Raw genomic sequence first — 15,774 nt, 5'->3', positions numbered from 1 at the left:
GGCGCTGCATGATATGCATGCGAGTTGCACCAAACCGAGCTGGCCCGACACACCAGAGCATAAAATAGTAGACCACCTTGTTGAGTTGTTCCACAGAGAAGAGATAATGTGGAGGCAGAGGGCAAGATTGGAGTGGCTTGCGCATGGCGACAAAAATACGTATTTCTTTCACTTACGTGCAAGCTGGAGGCGAAGGAAAAATCAGATAAAGGAACTGCAGCGTTCCGATGGACAAATGACGGATGATGTGGCTGAGATGGAGGCTTTAACTAATGAGTTTTACAAGGACTTGTACACGTCCGAGGGGGTGAACAACATGGACCAAGTTATTGATACTGTACCTGCCAGAGTGACCCCGGACATGAACGAGACCCTGAACGCGCCCTATAGCCAAGAGGAAGTTAAAAAAGCACTGTTTCAAATGTTCCCACTGAAAGCCCCAGGCCCAGATGGCTTTCCGGCTCATTTTTTCCAACGAAACTGGGGCGTATGTGGCGACGAAGTAACCAAAGCGGTGTTGCTGATAGTGGAAGGCAAGGAGACAGCGGAGAGCATAAATGAAACGGTGTTGGTGTTAATTCCCAAGGTAAAAAATCCCACCTTATTGTCTCAGTTCAGACCAATAAGCTTATCCAACGTCTTATACAAGATAGCATCAAAGGTGATATCTAACCAGTTGAAACTAGTGTTACCTGATATCATATCAGAGGAACAATCCGCTTTTGTCCCTGGCAGATTTATCACTGACAACATAATTACTGCCTATGAATGCCTACATTTTATGAAAAGGAACAAAGTGAAAAAGAACCAAGCATGTGCACTGAAACTCGACATGATGAAGGCCTACGACAGAGTGGAGTGGCCGTACCTCCGGGCAATTATGATAAAGTTGGGTTTCAGTGAAAACTGGGTCAAACATAGTTATGAATATGGTGACGACAGTTAAGTTCTCAGTCATGTTCAATGGAAAGAGGCTTGAGCAATTCAAACTATCACGAGGAATCAGACAGGGAGACCCAATATCCCCATACTTGTTCTTACTGGCAGCAGAGGGCCTTTCGTGCCTCCTTAAATCTAAAAGTGAGTCATCCAATCTTGAAGGTTTACAAGTTGCACCTACGGCGCCGCGAGTAAGCCATCTCTTATTTGCTGATGACAGCCTGCTGTTCTTTAAGGCAAACAGTGTGGGTGCTAATGAGGTCAATCAGGTACTGGACATCTACTGTCAGGCAACAGGGCAGCGTGTGAACTATTCAAAATCATCAATCTATTTCAGTAAGGGAGTGCCAGATAATATTCGGCATGACATTAAGAGTGTCCTCAATGTACCCAATGAGACTCTAAATGAGAAATATCTTGGAATGCCTTCAAATGTTGGGAGCTCAAAAAATGGGGCTTTTAAGTACTTGAAAGATCGTCTTTGGAGTAAGGTACAAGGATGGATTGAGATGACACTATCCTCTGCAGGAAATGAGGTGCTTGTTAAATCAGTAGCTCAGGCGGTACCAGTCTTCTCCATGTCCTGTTTTAAGCTACCCCGAGGGCTTTGCCAACACTTGAATATGCTTATTCGAAAGTTTTGGTGGGGGAGCAAGGAAGGGAAACGCAAACCACACTGGGTCTCGTGGGAATCAATGACACAACCGAAATCTATGGGTGGTCTTGGTTTTAAAGACTTTGAGCTGTTTAATTTGGCCATGTTAGCTAAACAGGCATGGCGTCTTCTTCAGAACCCTGACTCGTTAAGTGCTAGACTCCTACAAAGTGTCTATCACCCCAACAGCAACATTTTGGAGGCAAACTTGGGAGGCCGCCCGAGTCAAACATGGAGAGCTATTGTGGAGGGCCGCGATATTTTGAAACAAGGAATAATTAAGCGTGTCGGCAATGGTCAAACTACACGTATATGGCAGGATAATTGGATTCCCCGAGATGAGATGTTGAGGCCGTACGGGTGCCGGGTCGCAGATCCGCCGGAGATGGTGGCTGACCTCATAGATGCTACTACGGCAACGTGGAACCGGTAGCTTGTTCAGCAGGTTTTTATGTCCATGGACGCCGAGATCATATTATCTATTCCCTGTGTACACGTAACCTGGCAGATTTCAGGAGTTGGCATTTCGAGCGGCATGGAAATTTTTCAGTCAAAACAGCATACAACATGCTGGTTGCAACCAAGCTATGGCGCAAAGCATGGCTGCATGAGGAGGCAGGCCCTTCGAGCTCCACTGGCCACTACCGAGCAGAAATCGTGGAAGTTTCTGTGGAAAACAGCTGTACCGGGGAAGGTGAGAATGTTCCTATGGCGCTTGTCTAAGCATTCACTGCCGACAGAAGATGTGAGGGCCCATAGACATATGTCAACCACATCATCGTGTGGTCTTTGCGGGATGCCGGATTCATGGAGACACTCACTCCTGGACTGCACCATGTCGAGGTGCACATGGGCTCTTGCTGATGAGGAGTTGCTACATAAAATGACAATGAACACTGAGCCTAGTGCAAAGGAGTGGTTGTTCAATTTGATGGATGGACTGCCCCATGATCAGTTCGTGCATATGCCAGTCACACTCTGGGCGCTTTGGTCTGCTCGGCGCAAAGCCATTCATGAAGGAATCTTCCAGAGCCCTCGGTCGATATATCCTTTCATTAACAGCTACATCGCCGAGCTGAAGTTGATCAGGGAGAACAAACCTACGCACACCCATCTGGGCGAACCAAGAGCCTCCCACCCCCTTCGGCCCAAAGCACCACCTGTTGGTTTCGCAAAAATTCATGTTGATGCGGCTGTTCTGAAAGGAAGAGGGGGATCTGCAGTGGCTGTTTGTAGAGACAGCCAAGGCAATTTTCTTGGAAGTTTGGCCTTGGTTGTACAGAGGGTTGATGATCCCTCCATTCTGGAGACAATAGCATGCAGAGAAGCTTTGGCTTTGGCACAAGACCTCCAACTACAAAATATGATTGTAGCATCAGATGCCAAGCAAGTCGTCCAGGAGATACACAACAGATCCAGAGGCGCAAACGGGGCTATTATTAGTGATATTCATTCATATTCCAGTTTGTTTCAATGTAGCTTTTCTTTCGAAAGTCGTAGGGCAAACATAGAAGCTCATAAGTTAGCCAAGCACTCGTTGTCTTTAGGTCCGGGGCGCCACGTTTGGTTTGGCCAACCCCATGACCTTACTTGTATCCCACAATCTGTGGTATTCGATTAATAAAGCTTGGTGATTCTCAAAAAAAAATCTAACTCTGCCACCGCCGCCGTCGCCGCCGCCGTGTGCCCTTGCCGCACGTCTAACTCTGATCTCCCTACTTCCTACTCTGCTTCCCATAATGTAGCAGATAGCAAGGTACTTCACTGCTTCAGCCAACAAACTAGCAGGTTAGCACATCACACTATATTAATTTCTCTTGATTCTCATCTCATATATGCATCCTGGGAATTATCCTGATGCAAATTATCCTGTATGAGCTCCTATTTGTGATGTAAAAATTCCTATGTCAACCATAGGAGTTTAGAATTCAGAAATTAAAATTCCTCAGCCAAACAACACAAAAGTCAATTCGTTTTCTAAGCTGACTTGCTTCTGAAACTGAGATTCCTCACCTATGAGGAGTGAAAACGCTGCCAAACACCATTTAGATTAATTTGTTTTCTTATTGAGTTGTAAACATACTGAAAATGTTAATGAAGCTGGTGTGCAAGTTCTCAACCTTGTTCTCGATAATTATCTTTTGTACTGGATTTTTTTATCCATACTTGGCTTGCCCCCTATACCCAAATCCTGGCTCCGCCTTGCCTCGTCCCTCATCATTACTCATTGCTGGAATTTTGTCTATTTTGGGCCTAGCCCAATAGCAGTTTCAAAAATTCCTAATAAATCCTAGAGGCCCACGCAGCCCATTTGTGCAAGGCAAGAGGTGGAACAAAAGTTTAGTCCCACATTGCTAGTTTAGAGGGAGTTGGACCTCTTTATAAGGGAGGTTCTTTCCCCCCATGTATGAGCATGAGAACAAGAGGGACATCCGCGCGCGCTCCTCCTCCTCCGCCTGCCACGCCTCGCCTCGCCTCGCCTCGCCTCGTCACGGGTTGCGGGAACGAGCCGATGTCTAAATTTTTGCCACGCACAACGGGTATACGAAAGGTCACATGGGAGTTGAAACGTTTTTCTGTAATGGATACTGAATTACCAGAAGATCCCCTTCCTCTCGCCACAAAGTTCCCGAGCACTGCGTTGCTGCTACGATCTTCCCCATCCCGGCTTGCGGCATGCACCGCAGGTCGGGACAGTAGGCCTCCGAAACCGCACCTTTTGAGTCCTGTACGGGAGAAGGGTGATAAGGTTTTTGGGGAGCGCTCAGCGCGACTACTGGCTGCTTCATCACGGACGATCCGGTCACCGACGACGACTTCCCCGACGACGACTTCTTCCCTGACGTCCACGACCTCCTCAACGACATGGCAGGCGAGGACACCGACCCCAAGTCCAGTGCTTCTGCAGCTGCTGTCCCGTACGTGTTCTTGTCTTTCCTGTTAAAGGTCCTACCGCAGTTCCTTGTTCTAGTCCTTGTCCTACACATGTTAGGTTCTACTTCATATATGCTATTTGCTACTCTGTCTGCTTTAGATATGATAGGCTACGGTTCATATATGCAGAAGCTATTTTCCTTCTCTCTGTCAGAACGCATGACTTGTTTTATCTCTACTATATTAGTCATGCTTTATCTAGTATTTCTGTTAATAAAATCATTCAGTAAATTGCTCATATTTCCAACAATCCAAAAACCTTATCATAGGCAATTTATCCCAAGTGGTTTTGCTGCTTCCATGAGACCTCCTATGTTTGAGGGTATCCACTATAAGAGGTGGCGCGTGAGAGCAGTCTTATGGTTTCAAACCATGAGTTGCTATGGCGCCACTCTCGGCAAACCTGAAGGAGAGCTTGATGCTCAACAGGAACAAGCTTTTCAGAAAATGGATACTCTGTTTAAGGCTGCTCTCTTGAGTGTTCTTGGTGAGAACATAGTTGATGCTTATGCGTCAATTGATAATGGAAAAGATATGTGGGATGCACTTGAGGCCAAGTTTGGGGTCTCGGATGCTGGCACTGAGCTGTACATCATGGAGCAATTCTATGATTACAGGATGACTGAAGAGCGCTCCGTGGTTGAGCAAGCTCATGAGATACAGTCATTTGCTAGAGAACTTGAGCATTTCAGTTGTATGCTACCGGACATGTTTGTTGCCGGAGGTATCATCACTAAGCTTCCTCCTTCGTGGAGGAACTTTGCTACCTTACTAAAGCATAAGAGGCAGGAGTTTTCCATTCCGGATCTCATTGGCACTCTTGATGTGGAAGAAAAGGCGAGAGCAAAGGACACACGTGCTCGAGGTATTGAGGGAGGATCTAGTGCCAATGTGGTACAGAAGCAGAACTTCTAGCCCCACAAGTTCAAGAACAAGGGCAAGTTTGATGGTAAAGCAAAGTTTGATGGGAAGAACAAGGCTGTGCAACACACGAACTTCAAGAAGAAGAATGGCAAGAAGAAAGGTGCTTGTCATGTGTGTGGGGATCCTGATCATTGGGCTCCTAGTTTCCCTAATCGCTATGACAAGCGTCATCCTGGGAAAGGCGGCAAGACCGCTAATGTTGTCATTGGAGACACTGACATGAAGGATGCTGGGTATGGTATATTTCCCATTATTCTTTCAGTATGTCATTCTCCTGACTGGTTGATTGACACGGGTGCTAATGTGCATGTATGCGGTGATATTTCCATGTTTTCGTCTTATCAGACCGCAGGGACTTCAACCATGCTGATGGGCAACGGTTCAAGTGCTTCTGTTCGTGGTGTTGGCACGGTCGATCTGAAGTTTACTTCGGGGAAGATCGTGCGGCTGAAGAACGTGCATTATGTCCCCTCCGTCAATAAAAATCTTGTTAGCGGATCTCTTCTGTGTAGAGATGGCTACAAGCTTGTCTTTGAGTCGAATAAATTTGTAATATCCAAGTATGGAACCTTTGTTGGTAAAGGCTATGAGTCAGGAGGCTTGTTTCGTTTATCCTTATCAGACGTTTGCAATAAAGTTGTTAATCATATTTGCAACAATAGTGAATCCGATTTGTGGCATTCACGTCTTTGTCATGTTAACTTTGGTTGCATGTCGCAACTAGCGAAGTTGAACTTAATCCCTTGTTTCACCACCGTCAAGGGATCTAAGTGTCAAGTGTGTGTGCAAGCTGAGCAACCTCGTAAGTCTCACACGATTGCGGAAATAAGAAATCTTGCACCACTAGAGCTCATACATTCAGATCTATGTGAAATGAATGGTGTGTTGACAAAAGGTGGAAAGAAATATTTCATGACGTTAATTGATGACTCCACTAGATACTGCCGTGTGTATCTTCTGAAATCTAAGGATGAGGCTTTGAATTTTTTCAAGATCTACAAAGCTGAAGTGGAAAACCAACTTGATCGAAAAATCAAGAGGCTTAGGTCCGACCGTGGTGGAGAGTATTTTTCCAATGAGTTTGATGCTTTTTGTGCGGAACATGGTATAATCCATGAGAGGACTCCTCCCTACTCACCTCACTCAAATGGGGTGGCCGAAAGAAAGAACCGTACTCTAACTGATTTGGTTAACGCCATGTTAGATACATCGGGTCTCTCCAAGGCATGGTGGGGGGAGGCGATATTGACAGCATGTCATGTCCTGAACCGAGTCCCCACAAAGAACAAAGAGATAACTCCATTCGAGGAATGGGAGAAGAAAAGGTTAAAACTCTCTTATCTGCGAACATGGGGTTGTTTGGCGAAAGTCAATGCTCCAATTTCAAAGAAGCGGAAGCTTGGACCAAAGACTATGGATTGTGTTTTCCTGGGATATGCTTTTCATAGCATTGGCTATAGATTCTTGGTTGTAAAATCTGAGGTACCTGACATGCATGTCGGTACGATCATGGAGTCGAATGATGCGACTTTCTTTGAAGATATCTTTCCCATGAAGGATATGGCTACCTCATCTAATCAGGAGATGCCTAGTTCATCGAATCAGGAACCAGTTACAATTACCGAACCCATAATTTCGATGGAACACTTTGAAAGTCCCGTGGAGGAGAACAATGAAGTTCCTATTAGGAGCAAGAGACAGAGGACTGCAAAGTCCTTTGGTGATGATTTTCTTGTGTACCTCATAGATGACACTCCCAGTTCTATTTCAGAGGCCTATGCATCTGAAGATGCTGACTACTGGAAGGAAGCGGTTCGTAGCGAGATGGATTCCATCTTGGCAAATGAAACTTGGGAGATAACTGATAGTCCTTATGGGTGCAAACCTATAGGATGCAAATGGGTATTCAAGAAGAAGCTTAGGCCTGATGGTACTATTGAAAAGTACAAGGCTCGGCTCGTGGCTAAGGGTTATACCCAAAAGAAAGGTGAAGACTTCTTTGATACTTACTCACCTGTGACTCGACTGACCACTATTCGAGTTCTACTTTCGCTAGCTGCCTCGCATGGTCTTCTCGTTCATCAAATGGATGTTAAGACTGCTTTCCTAAATGGAGAGTTGGACGAGGAAATTTATATGGAAAAACCAGATGGGTTTGTACTAGATGGTCAGGAAGGAAAAATGTGCAAGTTGCTGAAGTCTTTGTACGGACTTAAGCAAGCACCCAAACAGTGGCTTGAGAAGTTTGAAAGAACTTTAACGGCTGCAGGCTTTGTTGTGAACGAAGCTGACAAATGTGTGTACTATCGCCATGGTGGGGACGAGGGAGTTATCCTGTGCTTGTATGTTGATGATATACTGATTTTTGGAACCAATCTGAATGTTATTAAGGAGGTCAAGGATTTCCTATCTCGTTGTTTTGAGATGCAGGATTTAGGAGTGGCTGATGTCATTCTGAACATCAAGTTGTTGAGAGACGATGATGGTGGGATTACATTGCTTCAATCTCACTATGTGGAAAAGATCTTGAGTCACTTTGGCTATAGTGACTGTAAGCCCTCTCCAACACCATATGATGCTAGTGTGTTGCTTCGAAAGAATCAAAGAATTGCTAGAGACCAATTGAAGTATTCTCAGATTATTGGCTCGCTTATGTACTTAGCCAGTGCTACAAGACCTGACATCTCTTTTGCTGTTAGCAAACTGAGTCGGTTTGTTTCAAAATCAGGAGATGTGCATTGGAAAGCTCTAGAAAGAATTTTGCGTTATTTGAAAGGCACTGCAAATTATGGAATTCACTACACCGGGCATCCAAAGGTGCTTGAAGGGTATAGTGACTCAAACTGGATCTCAGATGCTGATGAGATAAAGGCCACGAGCGGTTATGTATTCACTCATGGAGGTGGCGCTGTTTCTTGGAAGTCTTGCAAGCAGACCATCTTAACGAGGTCAACAATGGAAGCAGAACTCATAGCACTAGATACAGCTACGGTCGAAGCAGATTGGCTTCGTCGGCTCTTGAATGACTTACCGGTTCTTGAGAAACCTGTACCGGGTATCCTTATGAACTGCGAAAATCAAACTGTGATCGCGAAAGTGAGCAGCTCAAAGGATAACATGAAGTCATCAAGACACGTTCAGAGAAGGTTAAAGTCTGTCAGGAAAATGAAAAACTCCGGAGGTATTGCATTGGATTATATCCAAACGTCTAAAAATCCGGCAGATCCTTTTACTAAGGGTCTATCACGTAATGTGATAGATAATGCATCGAGGGAGATGGGTATGAGACCCACAATATGAGTTGTTCACAGTGGTAACCTATTCTTTGTGATCGGAGATCCCGTGAATTAGATGTGGAAGACAAGCTGTTGGTCAACTGAGAGGAGAGTATCCTTACTATTCACAATACCACTCCATGAAGATGCAATACTCTCCTTATCTGCATGGCAGGTTGATGTATATATTAATGTGTTCTAAGTGGCTTATTTAAGCAGAGATGTTATCCTGCAGAACATCTTTTGAAGAACACACATATATGAGTCTGATTGTCAAACGTCGCAATCTATGAGAGTAGGGTTCTCTCTAGTAAACTCATGAAAGGTCACGGAGTATGACGCATAAGCTCCACCCGCAGGGAAGACCCACGGTAGCCACGTATCGGTCAAGGCTTTATGTGAAGCTAGATTCGCAGAAAACTTGCAGTTTAAGGCCCAGTCCACTGTTCAAGTTGCTTACTAGTGTAGCATAAAGTTCTAGGTGGAAGTTCAACTTAACAGTCTCCACTGCAGTACCGGTATATAAAACAGTGTTTTGGAACCAAAGGCAAATTTTTGTGTGCCTCTAGGATCTGATGGGGGATTGCTGGAATTTTGTCTATTTTGGGCCTAGCCCAATAGCAGTTTCAGAAATTCCTAATAAATCCTAGAGGCCCACGCAGCCCATTTGTGCAAGGCAAGAGGTGGAACAAAAGTTTAGTCTCACATTGCTAGTTTAGAGGGAGTTGGACCTTTTTATAAGGGAGGTTCTTTCCCCCATGTATGAGCATGAGAACAAGAGGGACATCCACGCGCGCTCCTCCTCCGTCGCCCGCCTCGCCACGCCTCGCCTAGTCACGACGCGCCGTGGGTTGCGGGAATGAGCCGATGTCTAAATTTTTGCCACGCACGACGGGTATATGAAAGGTCACGTGGGAGTTGAAACGTTTTTCTGTAATGGACACTGAATTACCAGAAGATCCCCTTCCTCTCGCCACAAAGTTCCTGAGCACTGCGCTGCTGCTACGATCTTCCCCATCCCGGCTTGCGGCGTGCACCGCAGGTCGGGACAGTAGGCCTCCGAAACCGCACCTTTTGAGTCATGTACGGGAGAAGGGTGATAAGGTTTTTGGGGAGCGCTCAGCGCGACTACTGGCTGCTTCATCACGGACGATCCGGTCGCCGACGACGACTTCCCTGACGACGACTTCTTCCCCGACGTCCACGACCTCCTCGACGACATGGCAGGCGAGGACACCGACCCCAAGTCCAGCGCTTCTGCAGCTGTTGTCCCGTACGTGTTCTTGTCTTTCCTGTTAAAGGTTCTGCCGCAGTTCCTTGTTCTAGTCCTTGTCCTACACATGTTAGGTTCTACTTCATATATGCTACTTGCTATTCTGTCTGCTTTAGATATGATAGGCTACGGTTCATATATGCAGAAGCTATGTTCCTTCTCTCTGTCAGAACGCATGACTTGTTTTATCTCTACTATATTAGTCATGCTTTATCTAGTATTTCTCTTAATAAAATCATTCGGTAAATTGCTCATATTTCCAACCCTCATTAGATCAATCGGATCATCGGAATTTGGATAGGTATGACTTTTTTTATATGTCCAATTGTTATGTAAGACATTATATTATGTACATTATATATTATACACATTATAATATCTCGTTAGTTCATTTTTTTATGAGATAGGGCCCCATCTTTTAGTTTCGCACAGGGCCTCGAATTTTGCCTGCCCGGCCCTGCCCAAAATACTATGCTAACCCAGAGATCTGGCCATATGACACGGCATGCGCTTTTGATAGTAGTATTCATTCTCCCTTTACATATTAGTATCTTATAATTTTTCATGGATTACGGACCTACTAGTTTGATCGATTTAGGAGCATTCCATGTAGAAGACGCGGGACTATTAGTTAATTTACGGGTGTGTCTAGGGCACATCTAGATGTGCTCTAGTTATTGCACATCTAAGTGAGTGAATCAAGCATAAAGAGAAAAGAAAAAAGAAAAAGGGAAATATCCACACGAATCTCGACGTAAGATCAATGACATAGGACTTAGATGTGCAATACTTATGGCACATCTAGATGTGCTTTAGCAAAACTGTTAATTTACTACTAATATGTCCAACTCAGGTATTCAATTTGGCTCCCGGGAGCACAAGTCTAAGCGCAACATGACAAATCAAACTGTAACAAAGCTATGCTTTTGAAAGCGCTTGATTATTGCAAACTTATTTTCCGAACATGAAGCATCATCATATGTGCCTCCTGACAAAAATAAATATGTGAGCAAATTAATTTGATTAGGCAGCAGGTAAAGGAGCAGGGTTCGTCGTCGCCGTCTCCACCGCTAGCAAGTCTTCTGGAGAAGATGAGGGTGGATTGTCACAGTGTCTCTTGCACGCGTCCATGGTTAGGAAGCAGCTGTCGTTTATCAGGCAGCAGTAGCAATATTCAGTGGTGCAATGCTTGTTCTTGCCGCATAGCCCGTTCGGACAGTTGATCTTCTCGTCGTGCAGGTCAGCGATGGTTCGGCCTGCGGAGCAACATGCAGATGATGAAACATTTTTTCTTTCGAGAAGGAGATGATGAAACAATGGTGAGAAACTTGTCTCAGGCAAGAGACGAAAAGAGAGAAGCAAAAAAACAAGGAACATAAAAGAATAAAGAAATCGCACGTGCATAGTAAGAAGTAACTTGATGAGCTTGGCTTTAAGACAAGGAGAAGATAAAACCGGTTAGAGAAACAGAAGAGAGAAGTGCAGAAATCACACGTGCATAGTAAGAAGTAACTTGATGAGCTTGGCTTTAAGACAAGGAGAAGATAAAACCGGTTAGAGAAACAGAAGAGAGAAGTGCAGAAATCACACGTGCATAAGCTTGATGAAGGACGATTAGTATCATCATCACAAAGATAAAACGGAGAGATAAGTTGTAACTTTGATGCATATATATACTTACATTGCGCGATGGTGGCGGAGCACAGGAGATGCAGAGACAGTAGGGCTAGCGCAAGGATGCCGATCGTGTGCTTATCCATGGTTGTGGATCGATCGATGAAAATATATTTGTGTGTTCTACTTCAACTACAAGATTGCTTGCTGTGAACAAAGAGCTCGTGTGTATATATGGGGGCTTCGAGATCCGGCGCTATAAGTCGTCCCGATCCCTGAGGGAAAGATCAGGCGATAGAATTTGGAAAGATTTTGTATTTCTTTCAGATCGATTTGCTTCTTTTTTTTTCTCTCCTTCTTTGGACAAGTTTCCAAAATTTGGTGGTAGTGGTAGAATACAAACTTTCATATGGTATAGTTACTGCTTGCCGGATTTATCTCCAGCTTTTGGAAGTGTGTGTTTTCCGTCTGTGATATGGAAATTATGACGTAACTTTTAGTCTTGAGCCTTTGGTTTTCCTGGGAGTCAAAAACAAAGATTCTACTCGCTTCGTCCTAAAATAAATGTCTCAACGACAATTATTTCCAATCAGCGGTGATGTGCGAGCTTGAAGATTTGGTGGCTATTGTGCACGTGTTACGTATCTTACGTATGAGCTGATTTGGCAGAAGGATTACGTAGAAGGTGTAGCATTTTTGTATTCAAGCCCATCAGAGTTCAAGTCCTGGTGCTCGCATTTATCCTAGATTTATTTCAGGATTTCCGGCGATGTGCGTTTAGTGAGGAGAAGACGTTCCCATCGACTATGAGGCTCCTACGGTGACTTCGTAAAATCTTCGATCTCTCAGAGGTGCTCATTGGGATAGGGTGTGCGTGTGTCGTTCGTAGGAGTGGGTGTATGCACGTATATATGAGTGCTTGCGTCCGTACTGTGTCCAAAAAAAAAAGTTTAAAGAAGAGACTGTTCCACCTACGCACGCAAAGTTACGTTCCATTCCATGACTCTTTCTAGATCACATGGGGTGCATCACCTTGCACCTGTCCTCGTCTGCCACCGCCGGCCCGTGGACCGGCCTGCCGCTAGATCTGCTCCATGAAGTCTCCGGCCATCTGCGGCACGCCACCGACGTTGTCCGCTTCCACGCCGTCTGCAGGTCATGGCATGGCATGGCGGCACAGCTCGCCCCTGCGGCGGCCCGGCCATGCTTGTGCTTCCCATGGGTCTTAACATTGTGGGATGGCAACCTCGTGCACTCCAGCGTTGACTTTGGTTGCGCCGCCGAAAAGCCGGCCTACCACCGAGGTCGCGACGACGTTATCCTTGCAGAGCCATTAGAGCATCTCCAGCCGTCCCCCCGAAAGCCCCCTCCCCCAGGCCCTTTTTATTGTCGGTGACCAAATTTCCCTCCACTCGTGCCCCCAAGTTCTCAAGTAGCGCCGGGTTTGCCGGATTTACCACCGGTGATCCCAGCCCAAACCCAAGGAGCTGGGGGTGCCGGCACTACTTATCCCATGCAAAAGACCCACTGTGAGCCTCTCCCTCTCTCCTCTCTCTCTCATCTCTTTTTCGGCCGGAGAAAGGATGGACGACCAGGAGGTCGGCGGGAGGCCGGGGCGGAGCTCACGGCATGGCCAGCACGAAGCTCACGGCCGGCGCGGAGCAGCGCGGAGCGGCAAGGAGGAGTCCCTGTGGAGCCAGAGTTACGAGAAGGTCGTGCACCTCATGGCGCGCGCCGTCTGCGCCCCCAGAGGCCGTTGTCGGGGCAGATGGCCGGCATGGACTGGCTCAAGCTCCTGGTTGCACCGACGAGCACGCTGGGCGGCGCGTGATTGTGTCAGCGGAGGAGCCGCTACAGATGGAGGTGAAGGGGCGGCAAGAGGACGGGCGCACGACGAGGAGGAGGCCGCACGGCGGTGGCTGGCTGGCGGGCGCGAGGAGCAGGGAGGAGATGGTGGCCGTGGCCTGGGCATGGCCTGAGGAAGTGCTTGCCTAGGACGAGGCGCTCCACTGCTGTTGGGTGGGGTGTACGGGTGGGTAATTTTTGACCCCAAGCCAAATTTGCTGCCAGATCGACCCCAAGCGGCTAAAAAAGTTGCTCCTGGGGGGCTCAACGGCTGCAGATGCTCTTGGGGGCAGCACCTACCAATGTCGGGAACTTGGTGGCTAGTGTGGATGGCATGGCTGCCTGGTTCTTCGTTGCTCGCCCCGTGCCGAGACACATCGGCGATTTTACCGAAGACGTCACTCGCCTACCTCCCTTACCGGATCAGACAAAGAAGGCAATGGACAATTTCTATGGCATCGTCCGGCTGAAAGGATCGATATGGTTGACTAGAGGGGGGGTGAATAGGCAACTAACAATTTTTAGCTTTTCTTTAACAATTTAAACTTTGCATCAAAGTAGGTTGTCTAGATATGCAACTAGGTGAGCAACCTATATGATGCAACGAGGATAGGTACATAAGCAAGCAAGAGATATTAAACAAGTAAGCTTGCTTAAATAAAGGCACGAGATAACTAAGAGTGGAGACGGTGGAGACGAGGATGTGTTGCCGAAGTTCCTTCCCTTTGAGAGGAAGTACGTCTCCGTTGGAGCGGTGTGGAGGCACAATGCTCCCCAAGAAGCCACTAGGGCCATCGTATTCTCCTCACGCCCTCACACAATGCGAGATGCCGTGATTACACTATTCGTGCCCTTGAAGGCGGCGACCGAACCTTTACAAACAAGGTTCATCGTAAAGGGTTACGTCGATACAAGCTTTGACACTAATCTAGATGACTCTAAGTCTCGGTCTAGATACATATTGAAAGTGGGAGCAATTAGCTAGAGTAGCTCCATGCAGAGCATTGTTGACATAGAAATTTGTAAAATACATGCGGATCTGAATGTGGCAGACCCGTTGACTAAGATTCTCTCACAAGCAAAACATGATCACACCTTAGTACTCTTTGGGTGTTAATCACATAGCGATGTGAACTAAATTACTGAATCTAGTAAACCCTTTGGGTGTTGGCCACATGGCGATGTGAACTATGGGTGTTAATCACATGATGATGTGAACTATCGATGTTAATCACATGGTGATGTGATCTAGATTATTGACTCTAGTGCAAGTGGGAGACTGAAGGAAATATGCCCTAGAGGCAATAATAAAGTTATTATTTATTTCCTTATATCATGATAAATGTTTATTATTCATGCTAGAATTGTATTAACCGGAAACATAATACATGTGTGAATACATAGACAAACAGAGTGTCACTAGTATGCCTCTACTTGACTAGCTCGTTAATCAAAGATGGTTATGTTTCCTAACCATGGACAAAGAGTTGTTATTTGATTAACGGGATCACATCATTAGTTGAATGATCTGATTGACATGACCCATTCCATTAGCTTAGCACCCGATCGTTTAGTATGTTTCTATTGCTTTCTTCATGACTTATACATGTTCCTATGACTATGAGATTATGCAACTCCCGTTTGCCGGAGGAACACTTTGTGTGCTACCAAACGTCACAATGTAACTGGGTGATTATAAAGGTGCTCTACAGGTGTCTCCAAAGGTACATGTTGGGTTGGCGTATTTCGAGATTAGGATTTGTCACTCCGATTGTCGGAGAGGTATCTCTGGGCCCTCTCGGTAATACACATCACTGAAGCCTTGTAAGCATTGCAACTAATGAGTTAGTTGCGGGATGATGTATTACGGAACGAGTAAAGAGACTTGCCGGTAACGAGATTGAACTAGGTATTGAGATACCGACGATCGAATCTCGGGCAAGTAACATACCGATGACAAAGGGAACAACGTATGTTGTTATGCGGTCTGACCGATAAAGATCTTCGTAGAATATGTAGGAGCCAATATGGGCATCCAGGTCCCCCTATTGGTTATTGACCGGAGACGTGTCTCGGTCATGTCTACATTGTTCTCAAACCCGTAGGGTCCGCATGCTTAAGGTTACGATGACAGTTATATTATGAGTTTATGCATTTTGATGTACCGAAGGTTGTTCGGAGTCCCGGATGTGATCACGGACATGACGAGGAGTCTCGAAATGGTCGAGACATAAAGATTGATATATTGGAAGTCTATGTTTGGATATCGGAAGTGTTCCGGGTGAAATCGGGATTTTACCGGAGTACCGGGAGGT

At 46.0% G+C, this 15,774-nt stretch overlaps 1 pseudogene; it reads right to left on the bottom strand.

The window, feature by feature from the left end:
• The window catches only part of LOC119352610, a 73,570-nt pseudogene that overhangs the window by 12,884 nt on the left and 44,912 nt on the right, over positions 1-15,774 (bottom strand).

This window comes from Triticum dicoccoides, chromosome 2A (genome assembly GCF_002162155.2).
Source record: "Triticum dicoccoides isolate Atlit2015 ecotype Zavitan chromosome 2A, WEW_v2.0, whole genome shotgun sequence".
In the NCBI taxonomy this organism is placed as follows: Eukaryota; Viridiplantae; Streptophyta; class Magnoliopsida; order Poales; family Poaceae; genus Triticum; species Triticum dicoccoides.
The sequence above is the reverse complement of the archived record's forward strand: the minus strand, read 5'-3'. Positions and strand labels throughout refer to the sequence as shown.